General features: G+C 40.2%; 1 protein-coding gene and 1 long non-coding RNA gene across 8 annotated transcripts in view; one reads left to right on the top strand and one right to left on the bottom strand.

Annotated features, from left to right (window-relative positions):
• LOC122553627 (E3 ubiquitin-protein ligase pellino homolog 2) overlaps positions 1 to 22832 on the bottom strand; it is a 249147-nt gene that overhangs the window by 168602 nt on the left and 57713 nt on the right. The window lies entirely within an intron of this gene.
• LOC148149407 (uncharacterized) overlaps positions 1 to 22832 on the top strand; it is a 78571-nt gene that overhangs the window by 18678 nt on the left and 37061 nt on the right. Inside the window, exon 4 of one of the 7 annotated variants that reach the window (XR_015757919.1) lies at positions 6599 to 6729. The exons of the other annotated variants lie outside the window; for them this stretch is intronic. This is a non-coding gene — a long non-coding RNA (uncharacterized LOC148149407). Of the gene's footprint in view, positions 1 to 6598; positions 6730 to 22832 lie in introns of those variants that run through there. 7 annotated transcript variants of the gene reach the window in all.

Raw genomic sequence — 22832 nt, 5'->3', positions numbered from 1 at the left:
ATAATTATAGTCAAGCAGGTCAGTTATCAAGTTCATCTTTAAAATAAGTACTGTTTATAGGTATGAAATTGAGCATACAGTGTGTATGATTCAACCTACATAATACAAACTAATAATAGGAGAGCCTTACAAAGCAGGTTACAGATGGCGGGTGGGGTGGTAATTGCAAGAGGCAGACTGAACAAGAGGTTTCCTTTCACTATTGTAACTGTCAGCCACAGCAATGTTAATGTCCACTTGATTATTTTGGTTGCGTCATTGTTGTTTTTTAATATCCTAAAGATAGGTGGGTTTACGTATATTCTCTTCTTAGGAGAATTTCTTCTGTTTCAGCCTTAGCAACCATGATGCTATTTTCACTTTCTTTTTTAATCTGCATTGAGTGTTTCAGCAGTTATGCAATTATTAATGCAGACTCTAGCAAAGAGTGCTCTCCACCTCTATGTTACTTATTTCATCAGAAGCAGTATTCTGAAGCTACTATATAAAGGTCTTTTTATAAATTTATATAACAGTAAAAGTTATACAAAGATATTTTTGTAACCGCATAAATACAAGCATGGAATTTTGTGTCAAAACAAAAGTGAATACATGAAAACTCAATCATTGCTTGGCTTACTGAACTAAACCTTAGTTCAAAGGTAGTAGTTCACTGACAGAAATGAAGGAGAGTGGAATTCATTTCAACAAAAATAGTTTGGAACTGAAACAAAAAACATAAGCAGAGTAGACCAAATGGCAGCTTGTTCCACCATTCAATATGACCATGACTAATGTTCTACTTCAACTCCACTCTCCAGCCTGCACCTTCTATCCCTCAATTCCCTGAAAGACTATAAATCTGAACATCTTATCCTGAAAAGTAGTCAAACATCAACCATGCATAATTTCTGAAGTAGAGAGTTCCAAAGATTCAAAATCTCTTGAGTGAAGAAAATTCTCTTCACTTGACATGGAGGGATAGAAAAAATGGAAACTATGGAGAGTATCAGATTCTTTATAAATTCAGGAAGATGAAAATAGCAAATAATACATAAATTGAATTTTGTGGTTTAATTCAGTAATTAGTTGGTAGGCAGGGTTAACATCAAGAACTATACATTTTCTATTTTCTAATAAATATGGATAACAAAGATCAATCTTAGTTGATTGAGAAAGACACACAGTGTGGCATCTACTGTAATTATCCAATTGCATCATAATTAATTTTAGCATTTTTACTTCCACTAACTCTTTCCATGCATTCTACTTATGGATAATTATTTGAATTTGTATCCTCTAACCCTACAGTCAGATTTATATTTCCCATAGCTTTTAGTATGCCATTAAGAGGACTTGGGGACAAGTTGGTAATGCCCCTAACTCTGATTTAGAAGTTCATGATTCAAGCCCTGTGCAAGAACTTGTTGGCTATGGAAGGAGCATTCATGACATAATTCAGCAGGTTGATAATCAAACTACTAATTATTCTCACTTCTCAAATATATAAAATGCACATTTCTTCATCTGCAAAATTCATGTTTGTCTGTCCACTATGATCAATACAAACCAATCCTTAATAAAATAAATGCAAAAAATGCTAGAGAAACTCACCAGGTCTGGCAGCCTTTGTTGTGAGAGAAACAGAGTTACTGTTTCAAGTCCAGTATGACTCTTCTTCCAAAACTGCCATAAAAGGTCATAACTGGTTTCAGAAGGTGATGGTGAGGGAATTAAAGAAAAGAGTGAAAGACGTACTTAACCTCATCCTCACTAACCTGTCTGACGCAGATGCATCTTTCCATGAGAGTATCAGTAACAGACAGTCCTTTGGAGATTAAGTCCTATTTTGACATTGAGAAAACCCTACTGTGCATAGTATGGCACCATCACTGTGCTAAATGGGATAGAATTTGACCACATCTACCAGCATCTATGGACGACACGGTCTTGGCCAACTGTCTGTGTGGAGTTTGCACATTTTCCCCACGTCTGCGTGGAATTCCTCTGGGTGCTCTGGTTTCCTCCCACAATCCAAAGATGTGCAGGTTAGGTGAAATGGCTATGCTAAATTGTCCATAGTGTTCAGGGATGTGTAGATTAGTTGCATTAATCAGGGGTAAATGTAGAGCAATAGGGTCCGAATGGGTCTGGGTGGGTTACTCTTCGGAGGGTCGGTGTGGCCTTTTTGGGCTAAATGGTATGTTTCCAAACTGTAGGGGTTCTATGATGTGTGAACTCAAGGCTGAGCATTAATGAAGTGCTGTAGGCCATCAATAGCAGCTGAACTGTACTCCTCGTGGCCTAGAATATACCCCACTCTATCATTACCAACACCCCAAATGATCAATCCGGTTTCAATCAAAATCCTTACTAAAAGCCATGTAAACAACATCCACTGTTCTACGCTTATCGATCACCTTTGAAAAATTCAATGAAGTTCGTAAGACATGACCTGTCCTGCACAAAGCCATGCTGACTGTCCCTAATTCGGCCATGCTGTTCCAAATGTGCATAAATCCTATCCTAAGAATTCTCTCCCAATAGCTTCCTGACCACCGATGTGAGGCTTAATGTCCTACAGTTTCCTCGATGATCCCTAATTCCCTTATTGAACAGAGGAACAGCATTGTTTCCTCTCTTGCCACTGGAGAGGATCCAGAGGACTGGCGAGTAGCCAAACATCTTGGTCAAGGCTCCTTTCTCAATAACCTGGGGTAGTAACCATCGGGCCCTGGGGACTTATCACCTTAATTTTCTTCAAGACATCCAGCACCACTTCTTTCTTGATTTCAAAATGCCCTAGCATATTAGTATGCTCCACACAAAGCTCACTATCCTCCATATCCTTTTACTGGTTGAATATCGATGCAAAGTACTTATCCACATCCTCTGCCTCCAAGCACAAGTTCCCTCCTTTATCCTTGAGTGGTCCGATCTTCTCCTTATTTATCGTCTTATTTTTAAAATAGCAATTGACTGCTTTGGGATTCTCTTTAATCATACTTGCCAAGGTAATTTTGGCTTCTTCCTTTTGACTAAATTCACAACCTCCCTCATTATCAAAAAATCCCTTACCTCGCAATCCTTGTCCATTCTCCATACTGGAACATGCGAGTCTTGAACTCTCTCCAGCAGACTTTTAAACAGTTCCAACATGTCAAATGTGGACTGACCTGATAACAGCTCCACCTAGTTAACACTCCCTAATACAGTAGTGCCTCGACATACGAATGACCCTGTTCTTTGTAAGTAAAATTTTGCTTCAAAGTACGTACGAAATTCAAGGTACGAACGAAGGTACGAACGCAAAAAGCCTGTGGTTTCATTGTCATTGTTCTGCTTTTCTACGCGCGCTTTGAATGCAAAAGCTCTCGGGGCCCCATGTGATCTCATTCAGTTCGTCTTTGGCGCTCGCGCGCTGTGAACATCCAACGTCCAAGCATTCTTACACTTTTTTTTGTTTTTTGCATTAAATTAGCCCTCATTATGGCTCCCAAGAAAGTGAAAAGTGTTAGTGTTAGTAGTGTTAAGAAGCCTAAACATATTACTGTAGAAACGAAGAAGGAAATAATAGCTAAACACGAAAAAGGTGCTCGCGTATCTGATCTCGCTATGCAGTACGACATGGCAAAATCGACTATCTGTACTATGCCAAAGAACAAAGAGGCACTAAAGGCAGCTGACGTGGCTAAAGGAGTGGCTATTTTAACGAAACAAAGGCCTAAATTGTTAGACGAGGTTAAAAAATTATTATTAGTTTGGATAAATCAAAAAGAGCTTGCTGGAGATAGTGTTAATGAGACTTTAATCTGCGAGAAGGCTGTACACATACACCGTGATTTGTTGGCGACACCACCGAGTACAAATACTGCTAGCGTTAAAGAATTTAAAGCCAGCAGAGGCTGGTTTGATAAATTTCATCGACGAACTGGAATCCATAGTGTAATAAGGCATGAAGAAGCAGCTAGTTCGGACAAAAAGGCAGCAGAGGACTTTGTGAAGGAATTCAATAAGTTTGTCGAAGATGAAGGTCATGTCTCACATCAAGTTTTTAACTGTGATGAAACTGGACGTTTCTGGAAAAAAATGCCCAAAAGGACCTACATAACCCAAGAGGAGAAGGCACTACCCGGCCACAAACCAATGAAGGACAGGTTAACACTTTTATTGTGCGCGAGTGCAAGTGGGGATTGCAAGATTAAGCCTCTATTAGTCTACCACTCTGAAAATCCTCTCATTTTTAAACACAATAATATGTTGAAGGCTAAACTCCCGGTAATGTGGACGGCGAATAGCAAGGCTTGGGTCATGCGAATGATTTTTATGGAATGGATGACGGAAGTTTTTGCACCAGCTGTCAAGGAATATCTTGAAACAAATAATTTGCCACTTAAGTGTCTTCTAGTAATGGACAATGCTCCTGCCCATCCTCCAAATTTGGAAGAAGACTTGGACATTGAATACAACTTCATAAAAGTAAAGTTCCTTCCTCCCAATACCACTCCTCTCATCCAACCCATGGACCAGAATGTCATTGCAAATTTCAAAAAAATTATATACGAAGGCTCTGTTCGCCAGGTGTTTCCAGGTCACCAACAACACAGATTTGACCCTTGGTCAGTACTGGAAGGACCACTTCAATATCCTCCACTGCATAAGCCTTATTGATAAGGCATGGAACGAGGTCTCTTTCCGTACGTTGCAGTCGGCCTGGAGGAAACTTTGGCCAGATTGTGAACCTGAGAGAGACTTTGAGGGTTTTGAGGAGGAGACATCAGTAAATGTAGTGAACGAGATTGTGACCCTGGGCCAAAATATGGGCTTGGAGGTCGATGAGGATGATGTGGCGGACCTGGTGGAGGACCACAGACAAGAACTCAGCACAGAAGATCTTGTTGAATTGCAACAGGAGCAGGTGAAGGTTATGCAGCAGGAGCATTCTGGAGAGGAGGAAGAAGAGAGGGAAGATGTATCAAGTGTTCAAATCAAAGACATTTGTAGCAAATGGAGTGCAGGCTTTTGTTGAGAGGCATCACCCTAACAAAACTGTGACCAACAGAGCAGTGAACATTTTAAATGACAATGTGATGTCTCATTTTCAGAAAATTCTGCAACAAAGAAAAAAAAAACAAGTTTCTCTGGATCGTTTCCTTGTGGCATCACCAACATCCAAGAGACAGAAAAGAGAAAAGACTCCGGAAAAATCCGAACAATGGGAAAATTGATTCAGTTCGCAAACTTTTCAGTTCGCAAACTGGGTCCCGGAACGGATTAAGTTCGTAAGCCGAGGCGCTACTGTACTGCTTAAATTTTCCCTCCCCCAATTTAGTACCTTCCACATGATCCTGACCATCTCCAACAAGAGAGAATTTAATCATTGCCCCATGATATTCAATAGCATTACCATTGCTGAATCCCCCACTATCAATATCCTGCAGTTACTGTTGACCAGAAACTTAACTGGATTAGCCATATAAGTACTGTGGCTACAAGAGCAGGTCAGAAGCTGGAAATCCTGCAGCAAATCACTCACCTCCTGCCTCTCCAAAGCCTGTCTATCGCCTACAAGGTACAGGTCAGGAATGTAATCAAACACTACTCACTTGCCTGGATGAATGTGCTTCCAACAACACGCAAGGAGCTTGACACTATACAGTACAAAGAAGCCTGCTTAACTAGCACAACATCCAGAAACATTCACTCTCTCCACCAGTAATGCTAAGTATCAGAAGTGTGTACGAACAACAAGATGCACTGTCCAAATTCACCAAGCACCTTCCAGACCCACTACCACTAACATCTGGAAGGACAAGGGCAGCAATACATAGGAACACCAATACCTGTAAGTTCCCTCCAATTCACTCCATCCTGACTTAGAAATATATTGTCATTCTCTCTGTATCACTGGCTCAAAATCCTGGAACTTCCTTCCAAATGGCTTTGTGGGTATATTTAGTTTAAGCAGTTTAAGAAGGCAGCTCACTCCCATCTTCCAAAGGCCAACTGGGAACGGGCAATAAATGCTGACCCTTTCAGCAACATCCACATCCCAGAAATGAATTACTATTTTTGTTAAATGTTTACATTAGTGTATATGAGAGATTTGACTGAACTTTATTCTCTCGACAAAGTCCCAGAGAAATGCCAGAAATAGAGGATGAACCCATGTCTGCTGTTTGCAGGTCCCATCGCATTTTACTGGTATCAGGCGACAAATTACTTGCTATCAGGGTGTGGTCCTTTTACAGCATGGCTGCTATTGGCCAACCAGGGGATTGTCAACTTAGCAATGCCATCAGGTCTGGTAGCCACCTTTGCAAATTTAGCTGAATGAAGATGATGCCACACAAGGACAACCACCAAACCGTACGTGAGGCAGGAGGACATAGAGGCAATTTGATAAGTGTAAGCAAAGTAGGGGTGTTGGTGAAGGCAGCCAGACACTGTTGTTTCAGTTATCATTGCCTCTAAGTTCTCCTCCCTAGGGCAAAGAGTGTCCATTAAATCTTCTTCCCCACCCAGAGGTGGCAGGGAGGCCATCAAATACAGCACTGAGCTCACCAAATGTTAGAAGAAATCCAATTTAATTAATCTGTATCCTCCATCTTTCCTGCAGCTGGTATCGTGGTAGGATGATGATGGATGCTCTAACTTCCTTCAGAATTTAGCAGATCACCTCAATCCACCTCTCCTTCCTTCCAGAAGACAGGAATAATTACATTAGTATATGTGTATTTTGACAAGGAAGACATGTGTCTCTTATGTAATGCGTGTGCATGTGAATTTCCACAAAGTCTATTTGTGTTGTGTATTGTGTGTATGTGAGTTCCATGGGGCATGTATATGTATTATTATGGACCAAACTATACCCCCGCAAAATATATTCAGAAGATAGAGCAGACCCAAAGTTTTTCTTATTTTAAAGGTAAGTGTAAGGTGTTGCATTCTAGATGCAATTTGATTAGTCAAACTTCCAGATTTGAAGCAAAACACACAGTATTCATACACAGTAGTTAAAATATAACAGAAATACAACTCTATTAGAAAACATAACAGAATAATAGATTATTAATTACTACTAAATAACAGTTCCAATATAGTAACATCCCATAAACACACCCTTGGCAAAAGGCAAGGTCAGATCAATAGATTGTCTTACAGGCAATTCCAGCAGCAGGAGGGAAAGTTATCAAGAACAATCTCTGAGAGAGAGAGAGTAGCAAGGAGAGATGTAATGCAGCTTCCAAACCCTGCTTTAAGACCCAGCAACTACTGCTGAAAACCTAAACTCAAAATCCTGGCTCTGTGTGAGCTTGACTCTACCCATTCAGGCTGCTTCTATTGTTTCAACTTTTTTAAAAAAACCCAAAGGCCTCACAAGCTGTTTAATTTATGTTTTTCAATAGACAGGTATGCAGCTGTGCGTTAAAACCTCTCTTCAAAAGAAACCAGGACAAAATACACCTCTTAAAACTATAATATCATCACAGTATGTGAATTTCCAGAGGCAGTGTAGGAGTCTTTATCAGAATTTCCATAGTAATTCTCCCTCTTGTCTGCTGTAATTCCAGGAAGAAACTGTGGAAAGCCCAGAAAAAATGACAGAACACTACTTGCTTAATCTTCTGGAGTTTTCATGGTTTTTATCACAAAAGTTTGGCAGCCAACAGAGAGAACCCATGTGGAAATTCACTCTCATAGTTAGCTGTTAGAATCAAGTTGGCATGATGTAAATCTGATCAATTCACTATTTCCAGGACACTGCTTGGCAGTTATCCAGCTCTGCGATTCAGTCATATAGTGAATGTGCATTAAATATATATCAAAATCAATGTTAATTCAGTGCAAACTCACAGATATGTTAAAACAATTGATCTTTCTCCTCTATTCATTTGTTAATAAAGTAAGCATGGATACAATAGTAACCACAATAAAACTGATTAACACCTCATAGTTTAATCTTCACTTCTCAATTTCTAAGAAACAGAAACACAAGAGTTTTTAAAAATGCACAGTAATAGAGTTCCATGTTATTTTGTTTAGATTTCTTTATGATACTTGCATTTTAAAATTTTTAAAAACAATATGTAGTATTAAATGATTGCAACTGTAATTGGTGGTTTCTAGAATTGAGAATGGGACTCAATATCAAAGTTTTCTACAAAACACAAGACTAGGCCATGTTAATATTCCAGGATGGCAACCTGAGACTGTAGCATTGCCCATCTGATTTGCCACCAGAAATTTAGTACAGTATCTACAAGCATTCACCAACAAAGCAACAAGTATATGCAAGCAATTGTTTTTTTTCCAAAAAGGGCTCCAGCCAGAAGATAAATAGATATCTTTATCTCTTCAGTGCTTTGGGGCTTACACTATTAAAAAGGCACAGATTCTATTTGGCCGGTGAGAAAGTGATGCATAGAATTGCTGGTGAACCCAGGAAATTAAACATATATAGAACCTGCCTAAAGTTTGTATCTTCTTTTAACCCTGACAGGAAAGTTTTCCAATTGATGTTTCTCTCCTATTCTGGAATTTCATTACTACCTCAACTTTTCAGTAGTAATGAATTTGCTGTCATTATTCTCAAAGTGACAACAATTTCTGAAGTCCACACATGTGCACTTAAGCATGGAAATTTGCTATCAATAATTTGAAGCTTTCTTAGAGTCCTCCAAGGATCCATTTACAAATCTTCCTACTTCTCATTTACATGTTGCCTCTTGGCGAGATCTTCCAAACAGTATGGTATTAGTTTTCACATGTAAGCTGACAACATCCAGTTCACCATCACTATCACCATGCCCATTGCTCTCGAATGCCTCACTGCTGGAATATCAGACTGCTTATTGAACTTCCGGTGCTGGGTAAGCAGAAATTTTCTTCATTTAAATATTGGACTGACAAAAGTTCTTGTTTGTGGTCCCTCTCTCACTGTACTCCACAGGTCCTCTCCACTGCCCTGAAGCTCTTCAGCCACAGTCTGATTCCACATGGACTCCGGACAACACTTAGACCAACCCAGTCTGGACCTGAACAGGATATCCAGTACACACTACAAATCTGACAGTCTCTCACTTATTGTTTATGGTCCCTGTTTAAATTCTGCTCACTGGTTAAGCACTTCATCTGGACTCTATACAATCTTAGTGACATATGTGATCCTAAAATGAATTTCTAGAGTCGTAGTCATACATTTGTACAGCACAGAAGCAAACCCTTCAGTCCAACTCATCCATTCCAATCAGATATCCAAAATTAACCTAGTCCCATTTGCCAGCATTTGGCTTATATCCCTCAACCCCTTCCTATTCATGTACCCACCCAGATGTCTTTTAAATATTGTAATTGTACAAGCCTCCACACTTCTTCTGCCAGCTCATTCCATACATGCACCACCCTCTGCATGAAAGAGGTTGCCCCTTAGGTTCCTCTTAAATCTTTCTCCTCTCCTTTAAACCTATGCCTTCTAGTTTTTCACTCCCCTACTCTGGGAAGAAACCTTAGCTATTCACCCGATCCCTGACCCTCATTATTTTATAATCCTCTATAATGTCACCCCCCAGCTTCTGAGGTTGCAAGGAAAATCACCCCAGCCTATTCAGCCTCTCACTATAGCTCAAACCCTCCAATCACGCCAACATCCTTGTAAGTCTTTTCTGAATCCTTTCAAGTTTAACAGTATCTTTCCTATAGCACAGAGACCAGAATGAAACACAGTATTCCAAAAGTGGTCTAACCAATGTCCTGTACAGCGGCAACATGACATCTCAATTCCTAAACTCAATGCATTGACTAATATAGGCAAGTGTGTTAAATGCCTTTTTCATTACTCTGTATACCTGGGATTCCACTTTCAAGGAACCCCAAGGTCTCTTGTTTTTAAGCAACACTCCCCAGAACCCGACCATTAAATGTATGCATCCTGCCCTGATTTGCCTTACCAAAGTGCAACACCTCGTGTTTATGTAAATTAAACTTCATCTGCCATTTCTCAACCCATTGGTCCATCTGATCAAGGTCCCATTATACTCTGAGATAACCTTCTCCACTATTCTACTACACCACCAATTTTGGAATCATCTGCAAACTTACTAACTACACGTTCTACATTCACATCCAAATCATTTATATTAATGACAAAAAGCAGTGGTTGCAGCACACCACTGATCACAGGCGTCCACCTCCATCTTCTGTCTCCCACCTTCAAGCTAACTTTATCTAAATGGCTAGTTCTCTCTGAATTCCATGTGATCTAACCTTGCTAATCAGTAAACCATGCGGAACCTTGTCGAAAGCCTTGCTGAAGTCCATAAAGACAACGTACACCGCTCTGCCTTTATAATCTTTCTTACTTCTTCAAAACATTCAATGAAGTTAATTAGATACAATTTCACATGCCAAGATTAGAGTGGTGCTGGAAACGCACAGCAGGTCAGGCAGCATCCGAGGAGCAGGAAATTCGACGTTTCAGGCAGGAACCCTTCATCAGGAATGTTTCCTAATGAAGGGCTCCTGCCCTAAACTTCCACTTCCCTGCTCCTCGGATGCTGCCTGACCTGCTGCGCTTTTCCAGCACCACTCTAATCTTGATTCTGATCTTCAGCATCTGCAGTCCTCACTTTCGCCTACAAAGCTATGTTGACTACCCTAAATCTGTCTTTGTCTTTCCAAATGCATGTAAATCATGTCCCTCAGAATCCCTTCCAACAACCCACCCATCACTGATGTCAGGCTCACCAGTCAGTAATTCCCTGGCTATTCCTTACCACCTTTCTTAAATAATGGCACCACATTAGCCAACCTCAAGTCTTCCAGCACATCACCTGTGGCGACTGATGATACAAATATTTCAGCAAGAAGCCTGGCAAGTAATTCCCTAGCTTCCCACAAAGTTCTGGGACACACCTGATCAGGTCTTGGGGTCTTATCCACCTTTATGCATTTTAAGTCATCCAGCACTTCCTTTGTAATGTGGACACTTTAGATATTGCTATCTTTTCCCTAAGTTCTCTAGCTTCCATATCCTTCTCAGTAAATACTGACATGAAATATTTGTTTAGTATCTCATCCATCTCCTGTGGTTCTACGCATAGATGGTCTTGTTGATCTTTAAGGGGGTCTATTCTCTCCCTGGTTACTCCTACGGAGATTCTACAAATACATTTAATGCTATTTACCAAAGCTATCTCATTTCCCATTTTGCCCTCCTGATTTCCCTCAAGTATACTCCTACTGCCCTATACTCCTCCAGGGATTCACTTGATTCCAGCTGTCTGTACCTGACAAATGCCTCCTTCTTTTCCTTAACCAGAGCCTCAATTTCTCTAGTCATCCAGCATTCCCCACACTTTTCAGCCTCACCCTTCACCATAACTGGAACACTGCCTCTAGACTCTCGTTATCTTATTTTTTAAAGGGCTCCCACTTTACAAACCATCTCTTTTCCTGTGAATAGCTTCTCCCAATCAACTTTAAAAAGTTATTGTCCAGTACCATCAAAGTTGGTAATTCTCCAATTCAGAATTTTAAATTTTAGATCACATAATTGTACCATCACTAAGCCCACATATATTTCCATCTGTAACATCACCTGACTTTGTTCCTGCATCAGCTCACCTGCTGCTGAAACATTCATTCCAGCTTTTGTTGATTGTATACTTAATTATGCTAACATGGCCTGGCTGGTCTCCTGTCTTTGTAAACTTAAGATCATCCAAAACTCTGCTAGCCTTCTTCTGACTCACACCAAATGCTGTCCACTTATCAATCTGTACACTCCAAGTGAGCAAGCTACAAGGTATCATCACCATGGTCTACTGACTCCTATTCTGTCAAATTCCTCCATATCCTCACCCCTTCCTATCTCTATAATCTCCATAAAACTTCTGAGATATCTGCACTGCTCTAATTCATTCCTGATCTTAATCACTACACTACTGTTGCCTGCTGCTTTAGTTGATTAGTTGCTAAGTCTCTCCTCATGATCTCACTTTTTACGACATTCCATAAAAACAACTTCTTTGACTAAACTTTTGGTCAGTTGACCTAATAGGCAGAGACCTTCATGGAGACAGTGTCCTCAACTTCAAGTGAAAAGTTAATGATGCAACCACTTTTGCTTGGCCAGGAATCCACAAGCAGATTTTGAGGCATTGACTTCCACTACAATCTGGGACTATGTTTGGTCTCCAAGACTTTCCAACCAGTCAAATAACTAGAGTTCTCTGGATCCAACACTATTAGCAGGAACATGATACACCACTGGAACTGGAGCAGCCCCCACCCAATTTGGGGAAAGATTCTGGCTCATATTTCCTTATGTCTTAGTATCGTATATCGCTTTATAATGCTCCTTTTATGGAACTTTTCATTATATTAGAAGTGTTGTATAAATATAAGTTGTAGAAACTGCTTTTCCGAGCTAGCATGCACAGTACGCACCTGAAGTCAGTACTGTCCTTTGTTAAATGTGCTAATTGATGTCTAATTAACTTATCAAACCTGATCACAATTTCAACATAGAAACTGTTCTAGCAATTTATATTTTCCAACCAAAAACAAAAAATTATCCATCTGTAGACTTAGATATCTTGAATTGAATAGGAAGATGAGATTTCTGTACTCAAAGGGTTGACCAACTGCCATTTGATTAGCCCACTACCTCCCATTGTACAATGTTACATGTTGAACACCTTTCAATCAGTGTTTTTCACCAAAATGAACAGAGTGGGTTAATATCATTTTCACAATTCAATCTTTTGATTTCAAATCAAGCATATTATAGTTTCTTTCAAAAGTAACATGAAAGAAATACTTTGCTCTCTGGATCTTCTGTATTACTCTGTTCAATATTGTACCATTCATTCTAGACAGGACAATTATTAACACTTATAATTATTGCAGCTGGTGACAAGCACGACTAGCTAACAGGCTTGAGGACTAAGAAAAAAACCCTCGTTTAGCATTAAGCTTGTTGAATTAACAATATTTTCTTTTTCTGATCACACCATGTAAATGCCTTGTCACATTCATTCTACAAAGTAGTATTTGGATTGGAAGATTGTGCTGATCCGAAGCCAGGTTGTGTGGAATATAGAACATAGAACGTTACAGCATAAAACAGGCCCTTGGCCCTCGATGTTGCGTCGACCTGTGAAATTAATCTGATGTCCATCTAACCTACACCATTCCTGTATAATCCATATGTATGTCCAATGCCCATTTAAATGCCCTTAACGTCGGTGAGTCTTACTATTGTTGCAGGCAGGCCATTCCAAGCCGCAACTATTCTCTGAGTAAAGAAACTATCTCTGATATGTGTCCTAAATCTATCACCCCTCAATTTAAAGCTATGTCCCCTCGTGTTAGCCTTCACCATCTGAGGAAAAAGGCTTTCATTGTCCACCCTATCTAACCCGCTGATTATCTTATACGTCTCAATTAAGTCACCTCTCAGCCTTCTTCTCTCCAACATAAAACAGCCTCAGTTACTTCAGTCTTTCCTCTAAGACCTGCCTTCCATATCAGGCAACATCCTAGTAAATGTTCTCTGAACCCTTTCCAAAGCTTCCACATCCTTCCTATAATGCGGTGGCCAGATCTGTACACAATACTCCAGGTGTGATCTTACCAGTGTTTTGTACAGCTGAAGCATTACCTCGTGACTACGAAACTCAATCCTCCTACCAATAAACGCCAACACACCATATGCTTTCTTACAACCCTATCAACTTGGGTGGCAATTTTCAGGGATTTAACCACCTAAACACCGAGATCCCTGTGTTCATCTACACTGCCAAGAATTTTATTATTAGCCCAGTACTCTGCATTCCTGTTACTTCTTCCGAAATGAACTACCTCACACTTTTCCGCATTAAACTCCATTTGCCACTTCTCAGCCCAGCTCTGCATCTTATCTATGTCCCTATGTAACCCACAACATCCTTTAGCCCTATCCACAACTCTGCCTACCTTAGTATCATCCGCAAATTTACTAACCCATCCTTCTATGCTCACATCCAGATCATTTATAAAAATGACAAATAGCAGTGGCCCCAAAACAGATCTTTGTGGCACACCACTGGTAACTGAGCACTAGGATGAAAATTTCCCATCAACTACCACCCTGTCTTCTCTCAGCTGGCCAATTTCTGATCCAAACCGCTAAATCACCTTCAATCCTGAAACTCCGTATTTTGTGCAACAGCCTAACGTGTGGCACCTTATCAAATGTCTAACTGAAGACCATATACACCACATCAACCACTTTACCTTCATCCACCTATTTGTCACCTTCTTGAAGAACTCAATAAGGTTAGTGAGGCACGAACTACCCTTCGCAAAGCCGTGTTGACTATCTCTAATCAACTTATTCCTTTTCAGATGATTATAAATCCTATCTCTTATAATCTTTTCCAACACTTTACCCACAACCAAAGTAAGGCTCACGAACCTATAATTACCGAGGTTGTCCTGACTCTCCTTCTTAAATAAGGGAAGAACATTTGCTATCCTCCAGTCTTCTGGCACTACTCCTGTCGACAATGATGACATAAAGGTCAAAGACAAAAGCTCTGCAATCTTCTCCCTGGCTTCCCAGAGAATCCAAGGATAAATCCCATCCAGCCCAGCAATCTTATCTATTTTCAGATCTTCCAAAATTGCTAAAACCTCCTCTTTGTCAACCACAATCCCATCTAATCTAGTAGCCTGTTTCTCCGTATTCTCACTAACATTGCCTTTTTCCAATGTGAATACTCACAAAAAGTATTCATTAAGCGCTTTCCCTACATCCTCAGATTCCACACACAACTTCCCGCTACTATCTTTGATTGGTATTCTTACTCTAGTCATTCTTTTATTCCTGATATACCTATCGAAGGCCTGAGGGTTTTCCTTGATCCTATCCACCAACAACTTCTCATGACCCCTCCTGGCTCTTCTTAGCCCTCTCTTTAGATCTTTTCTGGCTAACTTATAACTCTCAAGCCCCCTAACTGAGCCTTCTCTCCACTTTCTAAAACTTGTTAATTATCTAAAATTGTAAATAACATATAATAGTTCGAAACTACAATCTTCTCACTAACACAATCATTAAATGGGGAAGGCAGTGGCATAGAGGTAATGTTACTGAACTAGAAATCCAGAATGCTAACCCTTTGGAATCATGGACTCAAGTCCTAATGTTAGATGGTGACATTTGAATAAAGTAAGATTTGGTATTAAAAGCTAGTCGAATGGTGACCATATTGATTGTTGCTAAAACCCATCTGGTTCACTAATGTCTTTAGAAAAGGAAATCTACTGTCCTTACCTGCTCTGCCAATATGAAATTCCAGGCCTATTGCAATGTGGTTAACTATTAACTGCCTTCTGAAATGGCCTAGCAAGCTATTCAGTTCATGAGCAATTACAGCTGGGCAACAAATGCTAGCCTTTCCAGTAATGCCCTCCGCTAGAATTTGAAAAATGGATATTTGATGTAAAAGATGATTTGTAAATTGTTTTTTGCTAAGATGGTGGAGGAGTAGGGCTTCTGAGCCTGGGGCTCATCCACTCCACCTGCTTTTCTTTTACTTTTTTCCCTCACTATTTAAATTTCATTTTATTTATGTCTTGTTGAAGAGCTTGGTCATGGTAACAGCATCAGCAGCACACACTTGTGTGGGCCCAGTAGCCTGGACTTATGGTAGTGGCTTCAGAGGCGGGTTTGGGTTCTTGTCGGCTTTTTCATCATCAAGGTGATCCTAGCACTGACTCATGGCTGCTGTGGCGGAGGCAAGTTTGGATTCCCAGTGGCGCCTGCATCCAGCAGATTCAAGGAGGTGGCGGGGTGGCGGGTTTGGGCCCAGTATGATAGCTAGCAGCATCAGCAGCAGTTGCACTGTCGAGGTGGGCCCGGAGCAGACAGCAGCAGAGTCGAGTTTTGGATAGTGTAGTACCCGGCGGCATTGGTGGTGGGGGCAAGATGGTGCTGAAGAGAGACCTGTGCCTGGCCACAAGGCCCATGACCCAATCCAGAGCACTTAACAAGAAGCATTGTAAAGTTGGATTTTTTTTATTTCTTCATTTTTCTGCCTTTATATTCTATGTTTTGGTTTATTTTTCTGTGTTTTAAAATGGCTTCAGGGAGTGGCAACACTATCCAACACCTTTCACTGTATTTTATAATGAGATACACATGACAATAAATAAATAAAACTAGAATTTTTTTTGTAATTATGCTTCTCATATTTAGAGAAACAATGGACCGATCTCTGTTTATTCAGTTACACATTTAGGAGTAGTGTTTTTTATAAGTCGTTCAGTGATCATCAGTCCCTACCTTGCATTCTTACTATTAACAATTATAAAAGATCTTGAAACTTCAATGAAACAGAAGTTGAGAAATTACTTTAATAACAGCAAAACCAAGGCAGCTTGCATTGCATTCATTTTGAAATGAGCAGCAGCCCAAAACTACAAACATGTTTTATTCCACTTGTTAAGTCACTGCAAAAATAAAAGGGAATATCTTTCTAAATGCATTGTCAGAAAGTAAATGATAAAGTAGTTTCAAACTTCAACTACTGGCAGACTGAGTAAAATTCTAAACTCCTGGGACAACCAGTTTTTAAAAAATACCTTACCTGACAAACAAACTCTATTTCTATGGTGTTATTGCATTTTTAAAATACAAAAACAGACATTGTTTACACTGCTTTATTATTTTATTTTTAGGTTTTAGTTTTAGCTTTAAATTAATAAAGCTGCCAGTCTCAGTGTAAACGTCAGTATCATGTCACTGTGTGTGTATCTATGCACACCAATAAAATCGAAGGTTTGACCTCCAGTTTGCACTAACATAGTTGATCTCCATATGGAAGCATTAATGGTCTTAGCATGAAGAAAATCAATTAGACTCCCCATCACTAATTGCTATCCTGATTAACTGAGGTTGGGTGATGCTGAACAGTTTGCATGGAATGTGAAGCAATGGAAATATAGTAAAATTAATAGTCAGTTGCATACTTGAAAGTAACTAATATTGAAGTTGGCAATATACTTAATTACTGAAATTTCATTCCCCAATGGCTAATTTATCAGTCAATGTTTAATGCCAGTTTGATCCTGTGGGTAGGGACAGAATTAGTATTTGTCCTGTTTCTATGTCATCATTAAGTGATTGCTGCCGAAAATGTATATATATGTCCTCTGAGAGTACAACGGGATAAATCTTAACTTTGTGTGATCATTTAAAACAGGTGTTAGCATGTGGGTTATACATTTTACATATTCTTGATTTTTATCTCCATGGAAATTCACTACAACTCATTTTTCTACAATTGCACAGTGCAGATCTATTGCCAATCCAACTTGGCTGTGTTTATCCTCTGTGGCTAATTTTTATTTGCATTTGAATTTACATACAAAGAATGGTCATTTTGCTGAGGTACCAGAAATCAACAAGAACAATATAAACCATGAAATAAACAAGGATTAATGTCTTCAACAAATGAGAAGTTTCAGAGAAAAGTGAAACTTCTGCTTTGAAAAAAAGAGCTGAATGCATGCATATAGACACAACGGATATACATCAGATTGTTAGATCCTTGTGTGCCCTTTATAGTGTTACTGTACTCCACCATAACTTTCCAGCAGAAACATTTTGTAAACTATTTTTATTATTGTTTTATTTGAAGCTGAAAAATATTAGCAGTAGATGTAATCAATAATAAACAGAGGGCATTAGCCACTGACTGATAAGCTAGCTATTGGAGAGTAACATTTAAATAATTAATTAAATTCCTAGTTTCATTACTGTTGCTTTCATATGTATAATTTTACTATATTTCCATTGCTTCATGTTCCATAGTTGTGCTGTCCCCATTTAGGAAACCGATGACAATTTTTACTGAATTCTTTATCAGATGGACATTGCTCCCTTAATTTTGATAGCCAACCAGTGATTCTACTGAAATGTAAACTTTGTACGCAGTTGGTACATTCTTCACTGACTTGATCCTGAGATTTGAATTATCAGGAAGTCAAGCAAAACTGTGCAAAACAACATTCAGATAAACATAAGAAAAATTAATGGGAATGTGCAGTGAACTACATCAGCAAGAATATAGAACTGATTCAAGTTAATAACAGTCCAATGCAAAACTGTTCACATTCTTTTAAATAGTTTTTTTTAAATCAAAAGTATAAACAAGGCAAAAACAGCATTTTCCTTCTCTATGTTTTACTTTCCCATAAGCAAGGACACTTTGGCAGACTATTTGACAGTTGAATCTCGAACATTTCAGCTTGAGTATGACCTCATATACACACATATATACTCCAAGAAGCAGCCACAGAAAAGCAATTAGGCAAATGTATACAGGTCAATCTTCTTATCCCCAGCCATGGGACACTGAGACCATAATTTGGCATGTTTTTAGTTTTGTTTGTAGTTTTACAAAGGGTAAAATCATTAAGGGACTGAAACACAAGGATAAAATTTTAAAGTTAACCTCTTTGTAGTCTGCCAGCAGAACCAGTGATGGGTGAGTGGTGCTAGTTTATGCAAAGAATAGTTTAGCTGAGCTTAGTTTTATGGAACTTGGTAGGCAAAAGAACATTGGAGTGACAAAAGCATGAAAGAGTGTTTCAGCTCCAGACAGCCTACAGGAGGTATAGTGACTGACAATTTTACAAGGGTGACAACAGAGTATTTTTAGAATGTAAGGATATGAGTCAAACAAGTTCAGGGTTGATAGGATGCTGAAGCTATAAAGTATTGTTTAACTTGTCCCAGTGCCACTGAGAATAGCATCAGGTAACCAGAAAAATTCCTGCAATGGGTGCGCTTCTCTTTAACTTCTGATTCACCATTCACTGCCTGAATTATAGGGCCTATCATTGGTATTTGTCTAGCTGGGAAAGATCAAGCAAGTAAAAAATATTTTGTACCAGTGACTTAGCAACATAAGCAGATACAAAAACAGAAATTGCTGGAAAAGCTGAGCCGGTCTAGCAGCACCTGTTGAGAGAAATCAGAGTTAATGTTTCGGGTCGCGTGACCCTTCCTCAGAACTCACTCAACCCGAAATGTTAACTCTAATTTCTCTCCATAGATGCTGCCACACCTGCTAAGCTTTATGAGCAAATTCTGTTTTTGTTTCCGATTTTCAGCATCCGCAGGTTTTTTTGGTTTTTACATTATCAGATCATTTTGCACAGGATGTCAGCTTTAATTCAGAGGATGTGCCCTTGCTTCAGAGGTTGTGAATTCAAGTTCTAAACCTTGATGGCTAAAGAATGTGCACTTATTATGCAGCCATACATTTTTTGAATATGCCTATGGAAAGCAAACGGGGGGGGGGGGGGGGGGGCCCTCTCCTCGTCAGCCATGTTTGATGGAGTGATTTTCCTCAAGCTAAAACCTCTAATGATAGGTTGGTAATCTGTTCCAAGAAAAGCTAGCTCAGAAACCGACATTGAGGTATTTTAGGTGTTGGAGGTGATTTCCTCGAATTCCAGGAGCAGCAATTACTGTTTTTATATGCTGTTGCATTGTTTTGGAACTTTGGAAAAAAAAGTCAAAACAACAGTAGTTTAAAAGGGAGAAGAGCAGACAAGGGAAGCACATGGTGAGGTCAGTGCAGGAGAGAGAGAGCGAAAACCTGCATAGTTACCACCTTTGCTGTTTGAATTCGTGTATCGCTGGACATCGGGGTGGATCTGGGAAAATTAACAAACAGTGAAATTGACAACTAATCTTGGAGGAACTGTTGGGCGAAGTTCGCAGTACAGAATCAGATAAGTTAACTGTTGTTTTAAGTCTGTCCAAGAGAAAGGCTGTAGTAGTGGGTACAGTGGATTCTTTCTTGATTATATGTTTTTGGAGATAAGTCTCTTGATTAAACTTAAAATATAAGCCATAGCTATTAATTTAACCTGGGGTAGTGTTTGTAGAGTGGGCGGCACGGTGGCACAGTGGTTAGCACTGCTGCCTCACAGCGCCAGAGACCCGGGTTCAATTCCCGACTCAGGCGACTGACTGTGTGGAGTTTGCACGTTCTCCCCGTGTCTGCGTGGGTTTCCTCCGGGTGCTCCGGTTTCCTCCCACAGTCCAAAGATGTGCAGGGTCAGGTGAATTGGCCATACTAAATTGCCCATAGTGTTAGGTAAGGGGTAAATGTAGGGGTATGGGTGGGTTTCGCTTCGGCGGGTCGGTGTGGACTTGTTGGGCCGAAGGGCCTGTTTCCACACTGTAATCTAATCTAATCTAAAAAGACTGTGTTATTTTCTGGGTCTGTAGATTGTGAAGGAGCAAAAATGGCCTTTGCAGTGATATGTACTTCTTGTCAGATGTGGGAGTTTAAAGAGAGTTTAAGGGTTACTGCGGATTATATCTGCCATAAATGCTGTTGGATGCGAATCTTATCAGATCGAGTGGATCGGTTGGAGAGACAAATAGAAGTGATGAGGAATTTGCAACAGCAACAGTATGTGATGGATGGCAGTTATAGAAAGGGGGGAAGTCTCAGATACAGTCACATAGATGGGTTAACTCCAGGAAGAGGAAGAGAGGTAGGCAGCTAGAGCAGGAGTCTTTTGTGGATATACCCATTTCAAACAGGTATGCTGTTTTCGAAAATGTAGGGGGTGATGGATTTTCAGGGGAACATAGCCAAACAGCCAAGTTTCTGGTATTGAGACTGGCCCTAATGCAACGAGGGTACGTCGGCTTTCAAGAGATCAATTGTGTTAGGGGATTCTGTAGTCAGAGGTACAGACAGACGTTTCTGTGGCCAGCAGAGAAAAAGCAGAATGGTGTGTTGTTTCCCTGGTGTCAGGATCAAGGATGTCTCAGAGAGGATGCAGAATGTTCTCAAGGGGTAGAGGGGCCAGCAGGAGGTCATTGTCCACATTGGAACCAACGACATTGGAAGGGAAAAGGTTGAGACTCTGAAGGGAGATTACAGAGAGTTAGGCAGAAATTTAAAAAAGAGGTCCTCAAGGGTAGTAATATCTGGATTACTCCCAGTGCTATGAGCTAGTGAGGGCAGGAATAGGAGGATAGAGCAGATGAATGCATGGCTGAGGAGCTGGTGTATGGGAGAACGATTCACATTTTTGGATCATTGGAATCTCTTTTGGGGTAGAAGTGACCTGTACAAGAAGGACAGATTGCACCTAAATTGGAAGGGGACTAATATACTTGCAAGGAAATTTGCGAGAATTGCTTGGGAGGATTTAAACTAGGAAGTTGGGGGGATGGGACCCAGGGAGATAGTGAAGAAAGAGATTGATCTGAGACGGGCACAGCTGAGAACAGAAGTGAGTCAAACAGTCAGGGCAGACAGGGACAAAGTAGGACTAATAAATTAAACTGCATTTATTTCAATGCAAGGGGCCTAACAGGGAAGGCAGATGAACTCAGGGCATGGTTAGGAACATGGGACTGGGATATCATAGCAATTACGGAAACATGGCTCAGGGATGGGCAGGACTGGCAGCTGGATGTTCCAGGATACAAATGCTACAGAAAGGATAGAAAGGGAGGCAAGAGAGGAGGGGAAGTGGCATTTTTGATAAGGGATAGCATTACAGCTGTGCTGAGGGAGGATATTCCTGGAAATACATCCAGGAAGTTATTTGGGTGGAACTGAGAAATAAGAAAGGGATGATCATCTTATTGGGATTGTATTATAGACCCCCCCAATAGTCAGAGGGAAATTGAGAAACAAACTTGTAAGGAGATCTCAGCTATCTGTAAGAATAATAGGGTGGTTATTGTAGGGGATTTTAACTTTCCAAACATCGACTGGGACTGCCTTAGTGTTAAAGGTTAGATGGAGAGGAATTTCTTAAGTGTGTACAAGACAATTTTCTGATTCAGTATGTGGATGTACCCACTAGAGAAGGTGCAAAACGAGACCTACTCTTGGGAAATAAGGCAAGACAGGTGACTGAGGTGTCAGTGGGGGAGCACTTTGGGGCCAGCGACCATTATTCTATTCATTTTAAAATAGTGATGGAAAAGGATAGACCAGATCTAAAAGTTGAAGTTCTAAATTGGAGAAAGGCCAATTTTGACGGTATTAGGCAAGAACTTTCAAAAGCTGACTGGAGGCAGATGTTCGCAGGTAAAGGGACAGCTGGAAAATGGGAAGCCTTCAGAAATGCGATAACAAGAATCCAGAGAAAGCATATTCCTGTCAGGGTGAAAGGGAAGGCTGGTAGCTATAGGGAATGCTGGATGACTAAAGAAATTGAGGGTTTGGTTAAGAAAAAGAAGGAAGCATATGTCAGGTACAGACAGGATAGATCGAGTGAATCCCTAGAAGAGTATAAAGAAAGTAGGAGTATACTTAAGAGGGAAATCAGGAGGGCAAAACGGGGACATAAGATAACTTTGGCAAATAGAATTAAGGAGAATCCAAATAGGTTTTACAAATATATTAAGGTCAAAAGGGTAACTAGGGAGAGAATAGGGCCCCTCAAAAATGAGCAAGGTGGCCTTTGTGTGGAGCCACAGAAAATGGGGGCGATACTAAATTAATATTTTGCATCAGTATTTATTGTGGAAAAGGATATGGAAGAGAAAGACTGTAGGGAAATAGATGGTGACATCTTGCAAAATGTCCAGATTACAGAGAAGGAAGTGCTGGATGTATTGAAACGGTTAAAGGTGGATAAATCCCAGGACCTGATCAGGTGTACCCGAGAACTCTGTGGGAAGCTAGAGAAGTGATTGCTGGGCCTCTTGCTGAGATATTTGTATCATCGATAGTCACAGGTGAGGTGCCGGAAGACTAGAGGTTGGCAAACGTGGTGCCACTGTTTAAGAAGAGTGGTAAGGACAAGCCAGG

This window comes from Chiloscyllium plagiosum, unplaced genomic scaffold, assembly GCF_037043375.1.
Source record: "Chiloscyllium plagiosum isolate Xiang-an unplaced genomic scaffold, Cpla_swu_hap1 HiC_scaffold_8, whole genome shotgun sequence".
NCBI lineage: Eukaryota > Metazoa > Chordata > Chondrichthyes > Orectolobiformes > Hemiscylliidae > Chiloscyllium > Chiloscyllium plagiosum.
This window is presented reverse-complemented; position numbering and strand designations above follow the sequence as displayed.